Source organism: Nyctereutes procyonoides, unplaced genomic scaffold, assembly GCF_905146905.1.
Source record: "Nyctereutes procyonoides isolate TBG_1078 unplaced genomic scaffold, NYPRO_anot_genome, whole genome shotgun sequence".
Taxonomy (NCBI): Eukaryota; Metazoa; Chordata; class Mammalia; order Carnivora; family Canidae; genus Nyctereutes; species Nyctereutes procyonoides.
The window spans coordinates 10704309-10713019 of record NW_026575035.1 but is presented as its reverse complement, the minus strand read 5'-3'; positions in this window follow the sequence as shown (position 1 = coordinate 10713019).

The following is an 8711-nucleotide window of genomic DNA, read 5'->3' as shown; positions in this document are numbered from 1 at the left end:
TGTCCTGCAGTCTGGATTTATCTGATCATTTCCTCATGGTTAAACTCAAATTAAACATTTTTGCCAAGAATAGAGCATCACATCAGGAGTCATATAAATCTCTCTGTTTGATAGTGATGTTGCAAAATTTGATCACTTGGTTAATATAGTTTCTATCAGATGTCCTTATTTCTTTGTAACTGTTAAGTAATGTTAGTGTCAATTGCTAATCCTTGCCTCAATCAATTATTATGCTGATGATTATAAAATAATAATTTTCTAATTGCATTCCACATTTTTATTAGAATATTTCTGCAGAGAAGAGCTTTTTGTCATTGACTCCTCACCTGTTTTTCAATATGATAAAATCGTGGATTCATTTTTATTGAATGTGTTATGATCCCTTACTACCATTATTCATTTTGATGCTTTAATTATTCCCAATGTGGCCAGTGGAAGCCCCCATTAAGCTAGTTTCTGTGTCCTTCTGACATGTTCCCATTACTCTGAGCATTTTTTTTCTTCTTTAGCACAAAATGTTCTAGGCTCACCATGTACTTCTCTATTTTACATCTGTAATCAGCCATTTTTTTTTTAGAGCTTTGACCCTTCTGCTGGGGAATGGTATTAGATAATGAGATATGGTTGCTGGAGATGCTCATTGCTTCTGGAGTGTTGTTGCTTTAGGCACTTTCAATGAACTGAGCTGCAAGATGAATTTTTAAAAATGACTTGATCCTTACGACTCCAATTCAAGTCTGATACAATGGATTTTTGCTCTTTTCATGACATATTTGCATATCCTCCCAGAGCCCTAATTCCCAGTGATATCAACATTATTTATTACTTTACTCTATTCTGCAGTACATATAAAATCAGTTAACAACTTCAATGCCAACAACAAATCTGCTAAGTTCAAGTTTAATTTGCAGTTCTTATCTTAGAATATGTGCTACTAACTATACAGACCTGGAGGATTGGGTATCCTGGGTGGTCACGTGCTCGTTTTGAGATGTAATTGGGTTCATGTGTCTATCATAGTCCTTTCACATCATGACCCCCTCATTCCTAAATTCTAAACTACCATCAATCTTTATTTTAGCTCAGTTATGTTTCTACACAACTTTTTTGGGGTGACATATGTTTTCTGAGATCTTGCTGTATCTCTGAATTCTTTTCTGCTGTCTTAATGCATGAGTGGAAATTTGTATCTCCTTGTCTATTTATTAAGTTTATTCCAAATATGTTATAAATTTGATGCTATTGCTAAGTGGAATTCTATCCCATTGTTTTCTGATTATAATAATAGGTACTGGTGTATTTGTTTTGAACAAGGCTGCCTTATTAAAATCGTCCTGTAGTTAAAATGGTTTTAATTGATATATTTGGCTTTTCTGAAGGATAAATATGTTATCTGAAAATACAGAAGCTCTTCTGTTTAAATAGTATAGGCAAGTGAACCAAAAAGTTGTTCACTAGCTCCAATATTTGTGAGTACAAATTGACAGCATGTGGACAATTGTTAACAACATCTAATGTAATAAGAAGAGTTGATGTACTTTTTTGCTCAGATGGGTTAAAATCAGTTAACATATATAACACAAAGTTTATTTTTTATTTATTTATTTATTTTTAAAGATTTTCTTTATTTACTCATGAGAGTGACAGAGACACAGGCAGAGGGAGAAGCAGGCTCCATGCAGGGAGCCTGATGTGGGACTCGATCCCTGGACCCCAGGATCACGCCCTGGACTGAAGGTGACGTTAAACCGCTGAACCACCCGGGCTGCCCCAAAGTTTATTTTTTTAAGATTTATTCATTTATTTTGAGAGAGAGAGAACACGAACAGGAGGAACAGAGAGAGGGAATCACAAGCAGACTCCACACTGAATGCGGAGCCCGACACAAAACATGACTCCATGTGGCACTCAATCTCATGACCCTGAGCACAACCTGAGCCAAAACCAAGAGTCAGAGTCTTAACCAATTGTGCCATCCAGGCACCCATAAGTTCATGATATACCTGCAGAAACAAAATAAAATGCAAGTTCTAGTAATAAACCTCAAAAGGAATGTAAGATAAAATTAGACTAAGTGAATTATTTAGTAGCAATTGACAATGTCTTTAATAAATTAAACACTGATAAATTACCAGAGTTAGGGAGAAGGGTAATAAAACAAGGCTCAATAATTTTCCCAACATTACAAGTATATTCTTGATTTTGGTTATTAGAGAAATCTAGGTTAAAGATTCCTTACCTTGCCAATCGTTGCCAAATGCAATGTATGTGTGTTTGCTATCTTGAGAATATTCGATTCTGCTAGTGAAAACAAGCAAAATAAATGAGATGAATGAAACCCACAAGAAGGGTTAAGCATAGTCATTAAGCAAGCAATTTATGAGATATAGATGAAAGTCACAGGATGTACTAATTGCAAATAACGAGTAAGCAGGAAGCTTGAGAGAAATAGGCAGTACACACAAGATTTATTAAATAGACAATGCTAGTAACCTCTAAGACATGTTAAATATACATAAAATAAATGGAACATGTGACAGAACAAACAAGAATGATACTTATAGATAGAAAGGGATGGAAAGACCAAATAATAGGTTATGTCACCTCTATGGTGACAGGTGTGTCATCTATAAATTGGTCTCTCATTGGCAACACCCATCATGGTCCCTACATGTGCTTTGCTCAAGAAATTCAGATAAAACCCAGTCACGGCAAGGGTCAAGCATATTGACCTGATTCTCTTAGATGCAGCAAGTGAGTGTGCTGATCCTACAGCAAGTGAGTGTGCTGATTCTGAAGAAGCCCCATCTTAGAGGCTTCTTCAGAATCACATCATCAGTTGGAAGGATTCGGAATCAGACAGTGTGGCCCTTCCCGCCTGCCTGTACCCTGTCCTAAGTATGTTAACTTCTCCCTTCTCTCTCCCCTTACTTCTCACTGTTTTTTGTTTTGTTTTGTTTTGTTTTGTTTTTTGTTTTGTTTTGTTTTGTTTAGATTTTATTTATTTATTCATGAGGGATGGAGAGAGAGGCAGAGACACAGGCAGAGAGAGAAGCAGGCTCCATGCAGGGAGCCCAATGTGGGACTCGATCCCAGGACTCTGGGATCACACCCTGAGCCAAAGGCAGATGTTCAACTGCTGAACCACCCAGGCGTCCCTTCACTGTGTGTTTGTAAATGATTTAAGAAACCATGCAACATTTTACTTTGATCTCTGAGCTTCTCTGTTCATCCATTGGGATAATATTTCCCACTAATATATTTGGAGGTTTTGTTGTACAAGGGCTATTTCCCATGTGACAGCAAAATCAAGGAGAAATATATTAATTCCTACAATTGCTTTAAATTGTTTAAAAGGCAAAATCTCCACTAAGTTGTGTTTTATAATTCTCAATATTCCTTTTATAAGATAAATGAATTACCATTGAAAATTAAAAGTAAATGCTTGGCCAAACATAAATCAAGCAAATATCCCCCAAATATCCACATTTGTAACATGAATGTACTAACAAATTAACTTCAAGAGTTCCCCAATTCTCAAATTCTGCATCATGTGTCTCAAAATTGAGAAGAAAGGAATGAAGTTGCATTGAATGTGTCAGGGATCACACATAATCTGTTACTTGTCTTAGCGAGCCAGTGGCCAGGAACATGCAACTCTTTCCAATAGAAGGAATGCCTGCCTTCAAAATGTCATCTCTTTTGCATTGGAAAAACATTTAAGTGTGAGGCGAACCAACTGAATTTTAAAAGATCTTGAGAGGGTAGCCCGGGTGGCACCGCCTTCGGCCCAGGGTGTAATCCTGGAGACCTGGGATCAAGTCCCACATCGGGCTCTCCCTGCATGGAGCCTGCTTCTCCCTCTGCCTGTGTCTCTGCCTCTCTCTCTCTCTCTCTCTGTGTCTGTCATAAATAAATAAATAAAATCTTTAAAAAACTAAAAGAGCTTGAGAAATGCAAGAATTGATTAATATCAGAAAACTTAATAATATTATATAAATCACCTGTCAAAATAAATAGATAAATAGGGGCACCTGGGTGGCGCAGTCAGTTGAGCATCCAACTCTTGACTTCAGCTCAGGTCATGATCTCAGGGTCGTGAGACTGAGACCCCAAGTGAGGCTTTGCACTCAGCTCAGAGTCTGCTTGAGATTCTCCTTCTCCCTCTGCCCCTCCCACTCGTGGTCTCTCTCTCTCTCAATAAAACAATCTTTTAAAAAATAAATAAATGATATGAAAAGTTTAATAGAAACAACAAAAAAGGGACACCTGGGTGGCTCAGTGGTTTGGAGCCTGCCTTTAGCCCAGGGCATGATCCTGGAGTCCTGGGATCAAGTCCCACATCGGGCTGCCTGCATGGAGCCTGCTTCTCCCTCTGCCTGTGTCTCTGCCTCTCTCTCTCTCTCTCTGTGTGTCTCATAAATAAATAAATAAATAAATAAATAAATAAATAAATAAATAATCTTTAAAAAAAAAAAGAAACAACAAAAAATTACTTGATAAAAGTATAACACATGAGGCAACTGGGTGGCTCAGTGGTTGAGCATCTGCCTTTGGCCCTGGTCATGATCCCAGGGTCCTGGGGCCTAGTCCCACATCAGGTTCCCCATGGGGAGCCTGCTTCTCTCTCTGCCTATGTCTCTGCCTCTCTCTGTGTGTCCCTCATGAATACATAAATAAAATCTTAAAAAAAAGTATAATACATATACCTGATTTTTAAAAAATATATTTAAAATATAAGACCAAAACTTCTGCAAAGTATCTTGAGTAGAACTTTTCTTATCTCTCCAGGATTGGTGATGATCATAGTCTCAGTTGAAAATAAACAGCATAAAGTACTCACATTCTAATGAGTACTTATCATAGTTGAGTCTAGACCAGCCCACCACCACCACCACCTTTACTAAGAAGTAGAGAAATCAAACACATGAGCCTACCTTGCCCTTTCCCCACTACTTGGTCTAAGGAGAGACCTAGTTCACAGAGAACGGTCATTTGTGTCATTATACAGAGTTTCAGGGTTCATGAAATGAAATTTTCTTCCCCCAGAGGGAGGCAGGGCAACTGAGGGGAATCCCTGGTATAGACTTTGGAAAGGGAAGCTGGCATCTGCTACCACCTGGATGCTCTGTAAGCCATAGAACTTGACCTCTTTTGTCTGCTTCTCATCTTGACATTTTTGGAAACAAAAGGTTTGCTGGGCAACTCACTGCTGCACAGCAAGAAAAAAAAATGCGTAGGGTATCTGGCAAGAATATTGTCTGACCTCCTGCCTCCTTTGCGCTTTGGGTCTTTGTACTCTCAGAAGTTGGGTGCCATGACTCCAGAGGAGCACAGAAGGTGAAGAGATGCAACACATTAGCAGAGGTCTCTAGCAACACATAGACCCTGACTTCACCACAGGGAGGCCTGGGAATTCTCCAGACTCTAAGATAGTACACAGCTCAGAGTGGGTGCTCTGTATTTCTTAAATAACAAATACATGATCAAAGTATCAAATCACTTTTTGGTATATTTTTATGGGACTTATGTTTCAAGATGCATTTTAATTTGTGTTTTTTTCATATTTCTCCTCATACTTTATAACCTTCCTGAGACCAAAGACTAGGTTCTAACCTATTACTGTATTCCTGATAAGCATCTCAAGTTAGTGCTTTGGACAGAGATATTAAAGAAGTGTTTCTGTGGGCACCTGGGTGGCTCAGTGGTTAAGCGGCTGCCTCTGGCTTGGGTTGTGATCACAGAAGGGGTCCTGGGATCAAGTCCCATGTCAGGCTTCCTGCATGGAAACTGCTTCTCCCTCTGCCTGTGTCTCTGCCTCTCTCTGTGTCTCTCATGAATAAATAAATAAAATTTTTTTTAAAGTGTGTCTGAATCTGTAAATAATGAATAAATAAATATTGTATCAAATAGCAACACACTGGCCTGAATCAACTTCTGCTAATCACTGTCCCCACATTCCAAGCTCAAAACTTGATACTGCAATTACCGCTTCTAACTTTATCTGATAATCTTAGTATAAAAGACCACTATTTCCAAGTGGCGATAATGCTCACCTAAAAACTCCCTTGGTCCCATATCTCCATTAAGATACTGTCCTATCTCTCACTTGATACTGTCCTATCTCTCACTCTCCTATCCTTGTCCTAAGATTTCTTTTTTTTTTCTTTTCCTTTTTTAAAGATTGATTTATTTACTTGAGAGAGAGAGAAAGAGCATGAGCAGGGGGAGGAGCAGAGGAAGAAGATCTCAAGCAGACTCCACCCTGAGCGCAGGGCCTGAGGCAGGGATCCTATCTCACAACCCTGAGATCCTGACCTGAGCCAAAACCAAGAATCCATACTTCACCAACTGCTCACCCAGGTGTCCTTTGTACTGGCAATTTCTTTAAAAAGAGTTGTTGATGCTTTGATGATGTGGTGATATTTATTGTGAGAGAGAAAAAAAAAAAAGCACAGAAACAGAAAAATAAGTTGGAATGGGAGAGTAGGAGGCAGGGATCAGATCATACACTCATGTTGGGTTTGAGATACCTGTGAGACACCTGAGTGGAAATGCCAGCTGGACTGTGGTGTGGTTAGCTTGTTCTCTACTCCTTCACTTACTCTTCTTGCTACGTCCATAAATGTGGGCCCATCCCTGGCAAATCCCCATTTCCACCTGCATTTTTATGTAATAGACATCAAATTAATGTTGGCTGAATCAGATAAATCCATTCAACATTTGTCTTATTACCCCCTCTTCTAGTAGCTCATGATTTTCTTCCTTTTGTTATTCTCTCTTTTCTTTCCATCTTGTGTTCCCCATTTCCTCCTGCTACAACATATATTTATTTGAGCACCTACCATATGCCAGAGACCATGCTGAGCCTCAAGAATATAATTTTTACTATAAAAAGGTAATTTCCCTCTCAGAATTTACAATCTAGGGCAGAGAATGGCACTAATACAAATAAGCCCATGAGTAAAATTAGTAACGAACAATGCTGATTTGATATGTTCTGTGGAGCAAAAGCCCATGGCATGTTGTATGGAGCATAGAAGGTTCCCTGACAGTGAGGGCTGAGAGCTGGGGGACCACTTTTGCCATCAGGGCAAAAGCTAGGAGGAGCCTGAGCAGGAGACCAGTGTTTGGAGGGGGAACATACAGAGTTTAACGTACTAAAAGGTGGGTGGGTGCATGGGTCGCTAAGAACAGAGCATAAGGGAAGGGCACTGTAAAATAAGCTGCGCATGCTGCCCATTTTTATTTCATTTTTTGGCTTTCTTTTCTCCTTCTTCTCTTTTAGTTTTCTTTTGCCTTTGTTATTCGATTTTATTTTTGTTTTTAAATAGCCTAGGTATCAGATAACCAAGATAAGATCAGTGCATTTAACTGTCTTCCCAACATCTAGATGTATTCCCTAAATGAGGATTTGGAAAACATTAGAACTTGAAAATGAGTTCAAGGGGATTTATATTCTTAAAAGCTGAAATGACATTTAAAATATTTAAATTATAGCTTTAAAAGGAAGAATTTAAAGAGTACCGACTACACAGTGAGTGGGGATGCATGATGTATTTGTGCAGGGAAATATTAAAACCTGCTTAAGTCTATCTCTCTTTTGATTTACTGCCCACCTGTAGACAGTTAGTTACCATGGAGCTTTTGATGATTATGTAGGTTTTAATTGTTTTGATTCATGGCATATATTGTTCAATGTATACCCATAATGGACTACAGAATAAATATGAGAACTGTAAGGAACACATGTTCAAATAAAGAACATTAATGAAAACCATAAAAATAATAAAAGTTCTGCACAATCACCTCAATATATACTATTCATTAGACCTGTGCAATACCTTCATCTAATCACATTTTTTACACTAAATTATCTCCAGTACTTTAGAACTAGAATTAAAAAGAGTAAATATGGTGATTAGTATATCTAAATTGACTTTATTATAAATAAAAATTATAAAAATGCACAGTGTATAACTTGTGGATAGGTGCTTGCAAAAGCCACACTCATATATATTAATCTTCTTAAAACTTTTGAAAGTGTTTTAGGGGTGCCTGGGTGATTCAGTCTGCCTTTGACTCAAGGCATGATCCCCAGGGTCCTGGGATCAAGCCCTGGGTCATGCTCCCTAGTCAGTGGGAAGTCTGCTTCTCCCTCCTCATCTGCCCTTCCCTCTGCTTGTCCTTTCTCTCTCTCTCTCAAATAAAGAGATAAAATTATTAAAAAAAAAAAGAAAGAAAGAAAAGAAAGTGTTTTAAATATATAAAAAATAGTAATTAAAAAGATTTTTAGGAAAAAAAAAAGATTTTTAGGGGCACCTGGGTGGCTCAGTCAGTTGAGCGGCCAACTATTGATTTGGATGCCAGTTGTGATCTCAGGGTCGTGAGATTGAGCCCTGCACAATGGGCTCCACACTCAGCATGGAGACTGCTTAAGATTCTCACTCTTTGTTTTCCTTTGTGCACCCCCACCCTGCTCATGTTCTCTCTTAAAAAAAATTATAAATATTTTAACATATGAAAATGAATAATTTGATAATTAAAGTTTACAACAGAAATTTCAAACATGTTTTAAGGATAGTTTTTGTCCATTTTGGATGCGAGAATATGTCAATTATATTCCAGTCTACTTTTTAATATGTGTTAAATCACTAAATTTTAAATTTTGTCATTTTATGTTTGTTGACACATCATTTTTCCTTCATATT